We start from the raw sequence: 16,365 nt of genomic DNA on the forward strand, positions 1-16,365 counted from the left end.
CATTGTATTAAATAGGTTTTAGTTGACTGGTGTGGCATGCATTTATCATTAATATCTTTTGTTTTCCATATCAGTTAGGGATTGGATTCTACCACTAGTAACATTGACTGCAGTAGCTTAAGAAAATTAGAGGTTTATTTTCCCATGTAAAAGAAGTACAGGCTGAGTGCGGTGCCTCACGCCTGTAATCCCAGCACTTTGGGAGGCCGAGGCAGGTGGATCACGAGGTCAGGAGTTTGGGACCAGCCTGGCCAATATGGTGAAACCCCGTCTCTACTAAAAATATAAAAAATTAGCCAGGTGGAGTGGCATGCACCTGTAGTCCTAGCTACTCAGGAGGGTGAGGCAGGAGAACCACTTGAACCTGGGAGGCAGAGGTTGCAGTGAGCCAATATCAGGCTACTGCACTCCAGCCTGGGCAACAGAATGAGACTCCATCTCAAAAAAAAAAAAAAAAAAAGAAGTTCAAAGTTCAGAGGTAGGTTGCTCAGGGTTAGTATGGAAACTACAGAAGGCATCAGGGATCCAGGCTACATCTACCTCTCCACTCCGTCTTCCTAAGCACCTGGATTTCATTTTAAATTGCCACTGTGATGGCAGAGAACTGTTGGAGCTTCAGCTATCAGGTCTTAGTATAAGCAAGGAAGAAGGGGAAGGGCAATGACAAAAGGCAAAAGAGGCCTTGTGGGAGTTGTCTCTCCCCTCATTATTAATGAGACAGAATCTCTGTCTACCAGGCTAGAGTGCAGTGGCCCAGTCATGGCTCACTGGCAGCCTTGCCCTCCCTGGCTCAAGCAATCCTTCCACCTTGGCCTTCCAAGTAACTGGGACTACAGGCACAAACTACCATGCCCAGCTAATTTTTTACTCTTTTGTAGAAACGGGGTATCCCTATGTTGCCCAGCCTGGTCTTGAACTCCTGGGCCCAAGTGATCCTCCTGTCTTGGCCTCTCAAAGTGCTGGGATTACAGGTGTGGGCCATCACACCCAGCTCTGTCCTCTTCATCCCCTTTTTCTTTTCTTTCTTTCTTTCTTTTTTTTTTTTTTGAGACAGAGTCTCTCGCTCTGTCACTCAGGCTGGAGTGCAGTAGTGCAATCTCAGCTCACTGCAACTTCTGCCTCCCAGGTTCAAGCGATTCTCATGCTCCAGCTTCCCAAGTAGCTTGGATTACAGGTATGTGCCACCACATCCACTAATTTTTGAATTTTTAGTAGAGATGGGGTTTCACCATGTTGGTGGTCTTGAACTCCTGACCTCAAGTGATCCGCCCACCTTGGACTTTCAAAGTGCTGGGATTACAGGAATAAGCCACCGCGCCTGGCCTGTCACCTTTTTAGAAACATTACCAAAAGTTCCATGCAAAAACTTTTGCTTATAACTAATTAGCCAGAACTTAGTCACATGGCCACACCTACTCCTAATGAAGACAGAAAATTGTATTTTGTAAATGCAATTGTTTAATGCCCCCTAAGTGGAAAGGGAGAATGCATACTAGGTGGGCAACCAGCACTTCCGGCCACAGTTCCTCGTGAATTTTCTGCACATGATGTCCCATGAATCCCTAGCCCAGTGCTTGACATTAAGTTGTCCTTGGAATGAATAAACAAATGAATAAAGTATTTTGGATAGTTCACACAATAACCTTTTTAAAAAAAATTAATTGACTTTATTTCTAGAGCAGTTTTAGGTTTACAGAAAATTTGAACAGAATGTGCAGAGAGCTCCCACATACCTCCCCTCACCACATGCAGTTGCAGTTCCATCTATTATTGACATCTTGCATGGGTATTGTACATTTGCTACAAAATTATATTGATACCTTATTAGCCAAAGTTTATAGTTTACATTAGAGTTCACTCATCATGTTGCACAGTTCCACACGTTTTGACAAATGCCCAATGTCATGTATCCACCATTACTGTATCACACAGAATAGTTTCACTGGCCTAAAAATCCCCTTGCTCCAGCTATTCCGCCTTTCCTCCTCCTCTGGAATCCCTGGCAACCATTGATCTTTTTACTATCTCTACAGCTTTGCCTTTTCCAAAATGTCATACTGTTGGAACCATACGGTATGTAGCCATTGCAGACTGACCTCTTTCACTTAGCAATATACATTTAAGGTTTCTCCATATTATTTTTTGCAGCTTGATAACTTCTTTCTTTTTAGTTCTGAATAATATTCCATTGTAAGGATGTACCAGTTTGGTTATTCTTTCACCTACTGAAAGACATCTTGGTTGTTTCCAGCTTATAAATAAACCTGCTGTCAACATTCATGTGCAAGTTTATGTGTGGTCCTAAGTTTTCAACTCATTTTGGTAAATACCCAAGGGTGTGGCTGTTGGATTGCATGCTGAGACTATCTTTACCTTTATAGGAAACTGCCAAACTGTCTTCAGAAGTGGCTATACCATTTTGCATTCCCAACAGCAATGAATGAGAGTTCCTGTTGCTCCACATCCTTAGCAGAATTTGGTGTTGGCAGTGTTTTGGATTTTAGCCATTGTTTAACCTCCACCCCCAAGACTCAAGCGATCTTCCCACATCTGCCTCCCGAGTAGCTGGGACCACAGGTGTGTGCCACCACACCCAGCTAATTTTTGTATTTTGGGTAGAGGTGGAGTTTTGCCATGTTGCCCAGAGTCGTCTCAAACTCCTAGGCTCAAGTGATGCACATGCCTAAGTCTCTCAAAGTGCTGGGATTACAGACGTAATTTCCAAGTACATGGAGTTTTAAAAATAATCCTTTCTTTCCCTTCCTTCCTTCCTTCCTTCCTCTTTCTTTCTTTCTCTCTCTTTCATTCTCTCTCTCTCTTTTTTTTTTTTGATGGAGCCTCACTCTGTTGCCCATGCTGGAATGCAGTGGCACGATCTCGGCTTACTGCAACCTCTGTCTCCCCAGTTCAAGCAGTTCTCCTGCCTCAGTCTCCCAAGTAGCTGGGATTACAGGCATCGGCCACTGTGCCTGGCTAATTTTTGTATTTTTAGTAGAGACAGGGTTTCACCGTGTTGGCCAGGCTGGTCTTGAACTCCTGACCTCAGGTGATCCACCTGCCTCAGCCTCCCAAACTGCTGGGATTACAGGCATGAGCCACCGCACCCAGCCTCATTATTGATTTCTAACTTAATTGCAATGTAGTCAGAGAATGTAATCTATATGATAGCAATTTTTTGCAATTTGTAAAAAGTTGCTCAATAGCCTACATTTTTAAAAATTGATTTTAAAAACAGCAACCTGTTAGATAATCAATGGCCTAAATCAAAATTAGTTTTCGTAAATCTTCCCTGTAAATGTGAAAAGTATATTTGAGGACAATTTGTGTTTTCACATCGTTGAGGACATAGTTCTTTTCTTTGTCTTCCTCAGGAATGGAGGGTTCTATACATAGTTCTATACATGCTCCTTAGAAAAGGTTAATTAATTATGTCAGACATTCCCATAATGACTGGTGATTCTTGGATGTCTTCTCATATTTAAAAGTGAGAAACTGTATTTTAAAAGCTGATTAGAAATTCTGTATGCACAGATGAGTCTTGTTGACCGGGCCTTAATGTAGAGTGATTGCTTGTGAACCCAGACAGTTCTTTATGAAATCCTCCAAATGTCAATATTCTGCTATTCTTTTTGTTTTTAATTTTTAATTTTTGTGGGCACACAGTAGATGTACATATTTATGGGATACATGAGATATTTTGATACAAGCATGCAACGTAACTGCCATTCTAATCTAATTTCTATCTTTTAAAATTGTATCTTTTTTTTTAGTTTGGTACTATGTCCTTTCCTGTTCTTTCTTCTTTGGGTTAACAAACTTTTCATTCCTTTACTATCATTTTTAAAAAACCCTTTTATTGAAGTATATATGAAACCAGAAAAGTGCTCACAAATATAACCTGAACACACATGTAAAGCCGCACTCAGATTAAGAAATAGAACATTATCAGCACTTCGTGAACCTCCTCATGTTCCCTTCCAGTTATTACTACCCTAAGATTAATCATTATATACAGTGACTTCTAATAGCAGGGATATTTGGGTAGTTTCCAGTTTGGGGCTGCTGAAAGTATGGGTATGAGCTTTTTTTTGTACATGTCCTTTTCGTGAATACATGCAGACATTTCAGTTGCATATATATAACTAGGAGTAAAATTGTTTTTTGTTGTTTTTGTTTTCAAGACAGGGTCTAGCTCTGTCACCTATGCTGGACTGCAGTGGTGTGATCACAACTCACTGCAGCCTCAAACTCCAGGGATCAAGAGGTCCTCCTGCCTAAGCTTCTGGAGTAGCTGGGACTACAGGTGCGCACCATGATGCCCAGCACTTTGGGAGGCCGAGGTGGGAGGATCGCTTGAGGCCAGGAGTTCAAGACCAGCCTGGGCAACACAGTGAAAATCCCTAAAGTGCTGGGATGACACATTGAGCCACTGTGCCCCAGCTAGGAGTGAAATTGTTGGAACAAAGTCTTTTCACATATTCAGCTTCAGTTGATACCGCCAAACAGTTAAACAAAGTGATTGCATCAATTTATGTTCCCTTCAGGAGCATATGAGAGTTGTGGTTGCTCCACAATCTTGCCAATACTTGATATTTTCTTTTTCATTTAGCTATATCTCATTGTGGTTTTAATTTGCATTTCCTCTTTATCCTTTGTTTTTTAAGTGTTTCAAGATGGAGCAGATAAAAATTCAGGGAGTTAATCCTCTATAATAGCTGGAAATTTCCCCCATGGGTACTCATTCAATGGAATTTAAAACATTTGCCCTTGTATTGAAGGCAATATAGTATAAAGGATGGGGCCACATGCTCTGCAATCAGAAATATGAGGTTTGATTCCTAACTCGGGTGCTTACTTGCTGAATTACCTTGAGGAAGTTATTTAACCTTTTTCTATTTTATGTAAAACGGCACTAATAATAGTACTGCCTCACAGGGTTGTTATGGGGATTAAAGGAGAAAAAATAAGTAAAATGCTTTGCAAAGTTCCTAGCAACAGGTGAGCACAAAGTCAACAAACGGTAGCTATTATTATACCTTATATTGGTTATTTATGCACATCTCATTTCTCCTTCTGTTTTACACATTCCATGAGAAAGGAAAAGCATGCATGTAGCACAGATTAACTGCCTCACATATAATTGCTAATAAAGACTGATTGGATGAACGATTTAATATATAAACAGAAAGTATTGTGGTTATCGCTATAAAAGATGGCATAGGTTGGGCATTCACGCCTGTAATCCCAGCACTTTGGGAGGCCGAGTTGTGAGGTTCGCTTGAGCCCAGGAGTTCGAGACCAGCCTAGGCAATGTAGGGAGACAGTATCTACAAAAAAAAAAAAAAAAAAAAGGAGGGTACATAAAATTATTATAGTGGCTATAGGATAATATGCACTGCTAATGAAGACTACATTATTTAAATACAGTGTCTTTCCTTCTATTTACTGTTATCGTTTAGCAGAAAAACAGTACGCAGGATACTAAAGAATGAAAATTCGATGTCCCATATTACATTTGTGAGAGTTCTGGAGGTTTCTCCCTTCAAAGCCAAAACCAAAACACAAACATACCATCCCAGTAACAAATGCGTCACTTTTCTGAAGAAGACGTTAAGCCCTTCCAATTTTAACAGATCCTTTGTTCAACAGAGGAGAGAGACTGGGTAGGCATCACCTGCCCCAGTAGCTTCCGTACAAAATGGCGTTGCCCGTTCCCACACGCCAGCTGGGATTACGTCCTCCAGGCCTGTCGCAGGAACGGAAGTGGTTACGGCCCTAGTGAATCCGGGTGGGTGCGCGCAGGCGGCCGCACAGGTTCCAGGTCTTTAACGTGAGCCCGCTGCAGGTGTGCGGCCCAGTCCGAGACAGCAGGTAAGTGAGGCTCAGAAGCCGTCGAAGCCTTGCACCAGGATTGTGCGCGGGGCAGGGGGTGCTTCCAGTGCAGACTAAGAGGGGTCGTGGAGCGGGGGGATATTACCGTGTACGGGGCTGACATTGCGGGGACCCCGCTGTCCCGGAGCGAGTTGGCCCTGCCCCTCTCCCCGCCCCTCGGCGTGACCCCCTCGCCCCCGTCGCACACGGCGGGGCGGTTCAGCACCCAGGTGCGCAAGGAGGGCCTCACCCCTGCCCGCGGCCTCCCACGCCCTCCTTGGGCCTCTCCTTTCGACCCCCTTACCCTCTCCCTGGGAGACTCTACCAGACCTTCGAGGCTGCGTGTCCCAGTCAGCTAAAAAGGAGGCCCCTCCCGCGGCACCTGGTAGCTCCTCGGGCGCTGCGGGTTCGACGCGGCAACAGCTGCTGTTTTCTCCCCTGGATTCGTGTGAGCCGCCACCCTCGCTACCATCCCTGACTCCCAGACCACACCCTGCTCTGGGCCTTGCCGGGAGCCACCTCTTTCGCTTTTCACATCCCTGGGATGGATCAAAACTAAGAACCTTAATCATTATTTATTACAAAATTGACATCTGCTCCTTAAAATACAAACAAACCAATCCCCCGATAAGCTTTTGATATGATTCCAACATTCAAACTCCTTTATATACCCTCTCCTCAAAAACACAAAATTGAAATTATACTTTATTTTCTTAGTTCTGTTCCAAGGATAGAAGGAATTGAAAGGTTTTGTTAATCATAGGAATTAGGAAGTGCGGGTTGGGGCGCAGCGGGGAAGATGGATTAAATTTGGTCAAGTTGAGCTTGTTTTAAAAATGTATTTTTAAAATATTCTAGTTATAGTCCGTGCATAAAGCCTTGTAACAAAATTATGTAAAAATTTTAAACAAGACAGATCTTTCTTAGCTTGATGTTCTTGGTGGTGAGGATGGGGAGTGTGGAAGACAGATCCTCTTTGATTTTGTTTTTTTTCCATCTCCACCTTCTTTACCAGTCCCTTTCCCACAAAATAAGAACTGTTGTCAGTTTGTGTGTATTTTTCTTTGCATTTATTTGACAAGTATGTGTACGTATAAGATATATGTTTGTAAGATTTCGCTTTAAACTTTTACAAATATGCATGTTTTGTGCATTACACAACTTGACGTTTTATGCTTAAAAACGGGTCTTGGAATTTTTTCTTTGTCAGTACCTAGAGATCTACCTATTTTTTCTACTTGCTCTGTAAATTCCGTGGTTATGTAAGATTCCATAGATTGTTTCCAGTTTTTCATTGTTAGACACAGTATGGCGGAGAACATCCTTCCCACACACCTCTGTGAGAGCCCATGTGAGAGCATTTCTCAAGGATGGGTACCTGCAGGTGGAATTGCTGGGTGGGAGAGTATGGGGATTTAGGAATGCCAAACTGCCACCCACAGTGGATAATAATTTCCTCCATTCTCTCTCTCTCTTTTTTTTATTTTTATTTTGAGACAGAGTCTTGCTCTGTTGCCCAGGTTGGAGTGCGGTGGCTTTATCTCGGCTCACTGCAGCCTCTGCCTCCCAGGTTCAAGCGATTCTCCTGCCTCAGCCTCGCGAGTAGCTGGTATTACAGGCACCCGCTACCACGCCTGGCTAATTTTTGTATTTTTAGTAGAGACGGGGTTTCACCGTATTTGCCAGGCTGGTCTCAAACTCCTAACCTCGAGTGATCCGCCCGCCTTGGCCTCCCGAAGTGATGGGATTACAGGTGTGAGCCACCGTGTCTGGCCCACCATGCTCTTTTGATCATTTAATGGTATCGATCTTTTTTGTTTTTGCCAATCTGATGGATGGAAAAGTGATTTCTCATTGCTGTTTTAATTTGCATTCCCCTGATTACTATTGAGATTGAACATCTTCATGATTGTCAGCCATTTGTATTTCCTCTTTTGAGAAACATCTCTTTCTATTAGATTGTCTTTTCCTTATTGATTTATAATAGTATTTAATATGTTCTGGATTTTGATCTTTTGTTATTCATATGTGTTTATAATATTTACTCCCTGCTTATTGCTTTTTTAAGTTGTTGCTTGTCTTTTAACTATATGGCATCTTTGTTGAAACAGAGTTTAAAATTTTAGGTTTTAATTTATCAGTCTGTTATGTGTGTGTTTGTATTTTGTGGCTATCATTCCCAATCCGAGTGGTTCTTAAATGGCAGAGATTTTTGCTCTCGGGGTTATTTGGCAATGTCTGTAAACATTTTTTGTTTGTTCCACTAGGATGGTGCTGCTATTGGTTATCTAGTGAGTAAAAGCGAGGGGTGCTGCTAAACATCCTACAGCGCACGGGAAAGCTTCCCACAACAAAGAATTTCACCAGCCAAAAATGTCAATTGTGCTGAAGTTGAAAAATCCTTCTCTACTTTTAGAGAGAGGAGGGTTTTCTCCTAAAGCTCTGTTTTCTCCTTGAAGTTCTTCTTGTGGGAATAGTTTTTTTTCTTTAATTCCTCTGGAATTGCGTGTGTGTAATTGTTGTTTTCCAAATACTGTCACCTCGAACAGTCAGTCCATTCTTTTTTTTTTTTTTTTTGAGTCGGAGTCTCGCTGTGTCGCCCAGGCTGGAGTGCAGTGGCGCGATCTCAGCTCACTGCAACCTCTGCCTCCCGAGTTCATGCCATTCTCCTGCCTCAGCCTCCCAAGTAGCTGGGACTACAGGCGCCCACCACCTCGCCTGGCTAATTTTTTGTATTTTTAGTAGAGATGGGGTTTCACCGTGTTCGCTAGGATGGTCTCGATCTCCTGACCTCATGATCCACCTGCCTCGGCCTCCCAAAGTGCTGGGATTACAGGCGTGAGCCACCGCGCCCGGCCTAGTCAGTCCATTCTTGAACCATTAATCCGAAATGCCACACTTACCATGTACTAGTTTCTTTTTTTTCTTTTTAATTTTTATTTGTAGAGATAGAGATGAGTTTTTGCTATGTTGTTCAGGCTGGTCTCAAACTCCTGGCCTCAGGAGATTCTCCCCCCTCAGCCTCCCAAAGTTCTGGAATTATGGACATGAGCCACCTCGCCTGGCCTCATGTGCTCATTTATCATACAGGATCTGTTTCTAGACTGTCTTCTGTTCTATGGCATAGTTTTCTATTTTGCTGGACCAATACCACAACATCCTATATTAAACTATATGTTATATGTTGACATTAATAGGGTAAATACTCCATCATGATTATTATTTTATTGGAAGTCATATACTATATCAGCTCTTGTACTCTCATTTAAAAAACAATATTTTTGGTTATTATTAGTTTCTTTTCCAGATTAATTTTACAGTCAACTTGTCAATTATTTTTTTCTTTTAAGAGATGGGAGCCGGGCGCGGTGGCTCACGCCTGTAATCCCAGCACTTTGGGTGGTTGAGATGGGCGGATCACCAGGTCAAGAGTTTGAGACCAGCCTGACCAACATGGTGAAACCCCGTCTCTACTAAAAATACAAAAATTAGCCGGGCATGATGGTGTGCGCCTGTAATCCCAGCTACTCAGGAGGCTGAGGCAGGAAAATCACTTGAACCCAGGAGGCAGAGGTAGCAGTGAGCTGAAATTGCACCACTGCACCCCAGCCTGGGTAACAGAGCGAGACTCCGTCTCAAAAAAAAAAAAAAAAGAGAGAGATGAGGTCTCACTCTGTCACTCAGCTGGAGTGCAGTGGCAGCCTTGACCTCCTGGGCTCAAGTGATCCTCCTGCCTCAGCCCCCCAAGTAGCTGGGACTACAGGTGTGTACCACCACACTGGCTAATTTTTGTATTGTTTATAGAGATGAAGTTTCACCATGTTGCGCAGGCTGGTCTTGAACTCCTGGGTTCAAGTGACTAACCCGCCTTGGCCTTCCAAAATGCTGGGATTACAGGTGTGAACCACCATGCTCAGCTCCAAATCATTTTTTAATGGCTTTATTGAGATGTAATTCACACACCATACAATTCTTCAAAGTGTACAATTTAATGATTTTAGTATATTCATAGAGTCGTGCAAACATCACCATAGTCTAATTTTAGAACATTTTTATCACCCCAAAAAGAAACCCATACCAATTAGAAGTCACTCCCTATCCCTGACTCCCCTGAGACCCCAGCCCTAGGCAACCACTAATATTTCTGTCTTTCTAGATCTGGGTGTTTTGTGTAAAAGGAATCATACAATGTGTAGTCTTTTGTGACTGGCTGCTTTAACTTAGGATAGTGTACTGAAGATTCTTCCATGCTATAGCATGTTTCAGTACTTCATTCTTTTTATTACTGAATGAAATTTCATCCTATGGTATATTTGTTTTGTAGGGTTGTGGTCAAAGTAACACAAACTGCTGACTTAAAACAACAGAGGTTTATTCTCTCGCAGTTAAGGAAGCTAGAAGTTCAAAATAAAGGTGTCAGCAGGGTTGTGCTCTTCCTGAAGGCTCTAGGGGAGAATCCTACCTTGCCTCTTCTAGTTTCTGGTGGTTGTTGGCAATCCATGGCATTTCTTGGTTTGCAGTTGCACAACTGCAGTTTCTGCCTCTGTCTTCAAATGGTCACCTTCCCTGTGTGTCTGTCTGCACATTGGATTTGCTCAGCGTAAGCCTGTTTCTTCTCCTCCTCCTGTAAGGACACAAGTCATAGTTGATTAAGGGCGCGCCCTACTTCAGTATGACCTCATGTTAACTTGATTACATCTGCGAAGACCCTATTTTCAAATAAGGTCACATTCACAGGTTCTGGGGGTTAGACCTTCAACATATCTTTTTGGGGAATACGATTCAACTCATAACATAACGGATATGCTACATTTTATTTATCTGTTCATCAACTAATTGACATTTGGGTTGTTTCCACTTTTGGGCTATTATGAATAGCTATGAACTTTAGTATGGGCATGTGTTTTCATTTCCCTTGGGTATATACCTGCCAGTGGCATTGCTAGGTTATATAACTGCCAGACTGTGTTCTGGAGCAGCTGTACCATTTGACATTCCCACCAACAATGCATGAGATTTCTAATTTCTCCACATTATTGCCAGCACTTTTTTTTTTTTTTTTTTTTTTTTTTTTTTTGAGAGACAGGGTCTTACTCTGTTGACCAGGCTGGAGTGCAGTGGAGTGATCAAAGCTTACTGCAGCCTCAAACTCCTGAACTCAAGCAATCCTCCTGCCTCAGCCTCCCAAGTAGCTAAGTCTATAGGCACACTACCACTCCTGGCCAATTAATTTTTTTTTTTTTGAGGCAGGGTCTCACTATGTTGCCCAGGCTAGTCTCAAATTCCTGGCGTCAAGTGATCCTCCTACCTTGGATCAGAGTGCTGGAATTACAGGTGTGCACCACCATACTTGGCCTTATTTGTTTTTTTGAATAGAACCATCCTACTTGGTGTAAAGTGGTATCTGATTGTGGTTTGGATTTGCATTTCCCTAACAGCTCCTGATATTGAACATCTTTTCAAGTGCTTATTGGCCATTTGTATACCCTCTATCAGGAAATGTCTATTCAGTTAGCTGGACTTGTCTGTTCAGTTAGCACACTTGTAGTCAAGAGGCTGAGGCAGAAGGATCACTTGAGCCCAGGAGTTTGAGGCTGTCGTGAGCTGTGATTGCATCACTGCACTGCAGCCTGGGCAACAAAGCCAGATCTCGTCTCTAAAAAAATATATTAAAAAATAAAGAACAGAAATACCTATTCAGATTCTTAGCCAGTTTTAAAATTGGTCTGTCTTTTTATTATTTGGTGGTAAGAGATTTTTGTATATTCTAGATACACACCCTTCCCAAATATATGATTTGTAAATATTTTTTCCCATTCTGTGGGTTGTCTTTTCACTGTCTCGATGGTCGATTCATTCTTTTTTTTTTATAATTTCAACTTTTATTTTAAATTCAGGGGGGTACATGTGCAGGTTTGTTACATGGGTAACATGTTATGCTGGAGTTTGGGGTATGGATGAGTCCTTCACTCAGGTATTGGGTATAGGTAGTTTTTCAGCCTGCGGCCCCCTTCCCTGTCTTCCCCTCCCCTCTGTAGTCTCCAGTGTCTGTTGTTCCCGTCTTTATGTCCATGTGTACTGGGTGTTTAGCTGCACTTACAAGTGAGAACACGCAGTATTTGGTTTTCTGTTCCTGCATTAATTCACTCAGGTCGTGGCCTCCAGCTGATCCATGTTGCTGCATCCATTTTTCTCATCTGCACACAGTCAATTCATTCTTTAAAAAGTTTTTTAAAATGAAGTTTGTATTGAATTTACATATTATTTTGAGTATTTCTATAAAACAATCTTTTCTTCTTATCAAAAATAGGATAATTATAGTACCTCCCACATAGGGTTACTGAAAGGATTAAATGAATACTTTAATATGAGTGTATATGTACATGTAAAGTGCCTGGCACATGATTGGTCCTGTTTGACATCTGCTATCATACATCTCCACTCTTCTGGTCTTCTTCTAGATCTTCACTAAAGTTTTCTGTTCCTCTTTGTATTGATCTGACACATTTCTTGTTGAATTCTTTCCTAGACTTGTGTATGTGATTATGTGGTTTTTTTATGTAGTTTTAAAATAGTATACAGGTATATTGCTATTATGAATGAGATTTCTTTTTTCACATTTTTATAATAGGTTTGGAAAGCTATTGATTTTATACTCATCAGACTTTCTGAATTACCATATAATTTCTAAAAGTTGGTTGATGACTTTGTTGTTTTTCCAGGTGGTTGTGATGCAGTCATTCTGTTTAGGAGCTGTGGTTCTTTTTCATTCTACTTTCCTCTGCCATAATTCGAGTATTCTTTGCCTCTCCGCTCTGCTTTATGAGCTTCTAACAGGTCTCTCTGCCTACAGCCTTGCTCTCCTCCAGGCTAGCACCCACATTAGTACCATGGTGGTCTCATCCTGTCACTCTCCTTATAAGTCTGTTATTTGCTCTCCAGTGTCCTGTAGGATAATGATGGCCCCCTCATGACTTGTCCTGTATCTACTCATTCCAGCATCATCTCTATTTCCTTACTTGCACATTATATTTTAGCACAGTAGTGTCCATTAGAAGTAGAATGTGAGCCCCAATTTAAAATTTTCTAGTAGCCACATTAAAGATAAAAAAAGAAACAAGGTGAACTGTAGTAATGGCATCACTTAATGAGGATCTGTTCTGTGAAATGTGTCATTTTGTGGACACGATAGAGCACAGTTACACGAACCTAGATGGCATAGCTGACTACACACCTAGGCTGTATGGTATAGCTTATTACTCCTAGGCTATAGACCTATATGGCATGTTATTGTACTGAGTCCTGTAGGCAGTTGTAACACAGTGGTATTTGTGTATCTAAACATACCTAAGCATAAAAGTACAGTAAAAATGTGGTATAAAAGATAAACAGTGGGCCGGGCATGGAGGCTCACGCCTATAATCCCAGTACTTTGGGAGGCTGAGGCGGGCAGATCACCTGAGGTCAGGAGTTCAAGACCAGCCTGGCCAACATGGTGAAACCCCGTCTCTACTAAAAATTTAAAAAATAGTCTTGTGTGGTGGCACGCGCCTGTAGCCCCGGCTACTCAGGAGGCTGAGGCAGGAGAATCGCTTGAACTTGGGAGGCAGAGTTTGCAGTGAGCCGAGATCACGCCACTGCACACCAGCCTGGGCAACAGAGTGAGACTCCATCTCAAGAAAAGATAAACAGTGTTACACTTATGTAGGGTATCTACCATGCATGGAGCTTGCAGGACTGGAAGTTGCTCTGGGTGAACCTGTGAGTGAGTGGTGGCTGAATGTGAAGGCCTAGGACGTGACTGTACACTACTTTAGATCTTATAAACACGTGTGTATTTAGGCTACACTCAAATTATTTAAATTTTTTTTGCAATAATAAATTAACCTTAGTTTACTATAACTTTTTTATTTTATAAACTTTTTAATTGTTTTAACTTTTTGACTTGTAATAACACTCAGCTTAAGACACAAATATGTTGTACAGCTGTATAAAAATGTTTATCTCTTTATAAGCTCTTTTCAACTTAAAAAAATTTTTTTTTTTACCTTTTTAAACTTTTTTGTTAAAAACTAAGACACAAACACACACATTCATGTTAGCTTAGACATACACAGAGTCAGGATCATCAATATCACTGTCTTCCACCTCCACATCTTGTCCCACTGGAAAGTCTTCAGGGGCAATAACAGGCATGGAGCTGTATCTATGATAACAATGCCTTCTGGAATAACTTCTGAAGGAGCTGCCTGAGGTTGCTTTACAGTTAATTTTTTTTATGAGTAGAAGGAGTACACCGTAAAATAAAAAATATGGTAAATACATAAACCAGTAACATAGTCGTTTATTGTCGTTATCAGGTATGTACTGTACATAATTGCATGTGCTGTACTTTTATACTACTGGCTGTGCTGTAGGTTCGTTAACTCCAGCATAATTACACACATTTGTGAGTAATGCATTGTGCAGCAACGTTAGGACGGTTAGGATGGCTATGATGTCACTAGGCAATAGGAGTTTTTCTGCACCATTGTAATCTTATAATTTTGTAGAACTATTGTATGTGTGGTCTGTTGTTGACCGAAACATTGTTATACAGCACATGACTATATTTAATCCAGTATATTCCAAGCATTATTTCAACATAAATATTAAAAAATCAATGTGGAATTCATAGTGATAGAAGGTATAATAGGGCTTATCAGGGGTTAGAAGAGAATGGGAATTCTTGTTGAATTACAGTTTCTATTTGCAAGGATGAAGTTGTTCTGGAAATGGGTGATGGTGATGGTTGCACAGCAGTGTGAATGTACTTATTGTCATTGAATTGTACACTTAAAAATGGCTAAAATGGGCCAGGCGTGGTGGCTCAGGCCTGTAATCCCAGCACTTTGGGAGGCTGAGTCTAGGGGATTGCTTGAGCTCACGAGTCTGAGACCAGCCCGGGCAACATTGTGAAACCCCATCTCTATAAAAATAATACAAAAAAAAAATTACCCAGGCATCGTGGGGACTACCTGTAGTCCCAGCTACTTGGGAGGCTAAGATAGGAGGATGGCTTGAGCTCAGGAGGTGGAGGTTGCAGTGAGCCAAGATCGCACCACTGCACTCCAGCCTCTGCGACAGAGCCAGACCTTGTCTCAAAAAAAAAAGGCTAAAATGGTAAATGTTATGTTATATATATTTTACCACAATAAAGAAGTCACCATAAAAATCAGTATGAGGCCAGGCGTGGTGGCTCACGCCTGTAATCTCAGCACTTTGGGAGGCCGAGGTGGGTGGATCACCTGAGGTCAGGAGTTCGAGACCAGCCTGGCCAACATGGTAAAACCCCGCGTCTACTAAAAATACAAAAATTAGCCGGGTGTGGTGGCGGGCACCTGTAGCCCTAGCTACTTGGGAGGCTGAAGCAGGAGAATTGCTTGAACTCGGGAGGCAGAAGTTGCAGTGAGCTGAGATCGTGCCATTGCACTGCAGCCGGAGTGACAAGAGCAAAACTCCATCTCAAAAAAAAAAAATGAGTATGGAAATTATAAAAAGTTTACATCCTTTTTTTGTAGTAAGTATTCAAAAATTTGGTGTATATTTTACATGTATAATACATCTTACGTTGGTTTTTTTGTTTGTTTTTGTTTTTGTGATGGAGTCTTACTCTGTCCCCCAGGCTGGAGTGCAGTGGTATGATCTCAGCTCACTGCAACCTCTGCCTCCTGGGTTCAAGTGATTCTCATGTCTCAGCCTCCTGAGTAACTGGGACTACAAGCACACGCCACAATGCCTGGCTAATTTTTGAATTTTTATTAAAGATGGGGTTTCACCATGCTGACTAGGCCGGTCTCAAACTCCTGATCTCAGGTGATCCTTCCACCTTGGCCTCCCAAAGTACTGGGATTACAGGCGTGAGCCACTGTGCCCACCTACATTTTACAGTTGTTTAAATGTTTCACCTATCCTGTGGTGCTTCCTGCCCTTCCCATTTGTGCACAAGCTGTTCCCTCCACTTGCAGTGCCCTCCTCCTGTCTGGCTCCTGCACCTGGAGAACTCTTGCTCCTGTTTGAATGCCAGTCTCTGACACCGTCTCTCTCAGCAAGTGTTTTCTCTGTTTGTTTGTTTTTTTTTTTTTGAGACAGAGTCTTGCTCTGTTGCCCAGGCTGGAGCACAGTGGTGCAATCTCGGCTTACTGCAAGCTCCGCCTCCCGGGTTCAAGCGATTCTTATGCCTCAGCCTCCTGAGTAGCTGGGAGTGCAGGCGCACACCACCACACCTGGCTAATTTTTGTAATCTTAGTAGAGATGGGGTTTCACCATATTGGTCAGCTGGTGTTGAACTCCTGACCTCAGGTATTCCACCTGCCTCGGCCTCCCAAAGTGCTGGGATTACAGGTGTGAGCCACCGTACTCAGCCATGTTTTCTCTTAATAATACCCCAACTCGGCCAGGTGTGGTGTTCATGCCTGTAATCCTAGCACTTTGGGAGGTTGATGTGGGCAGATC

The 16,365-nt window shown here is 42.2% G+C and overlaps 1 protein-coding gene across 9 annotated transcripts in view; it reads left to right on the plus strand.

The window, feature by feature from the left end:
- Positions 1–5,318: 5,318 nt before the first annotated feature.
- Positions 5,319–16,365, plus strand: part of EXD2 (exonuclease 3'-5' domain containing 2) — a 52,996-nt gene continuing 41,949 nt past the window's right edge. The window contains exon 1 of one of the 9 annotated variants that reach the window (XM_003824090.6): positions 5,319–5,871. The gene's annotated coding sequence lies outside the window, so the exon portion shown is untranslated. Of the gene's footprint in view, positions 6,320–16,365 lie in introns of all 9 variants that reach the window. The other 8 variants (XM_003824091.6, XM_008977808.4, XM_034937717.3 and 5 more) reach the window with 8 other exon arrangements.

Source organism: Pan paniscus, chromosome 15 (genome assembly GCF_029289425.2).
Source record: "Pan paniscus chromosome 15, NHGRI_mPanPan1-v2.0_pri, whole genome shotgun sequence".
NCBI lineage: Eukaryota > Metazoa > Chordata > Mammalia > Primates > Hominidae > Pan > Pan paniscus.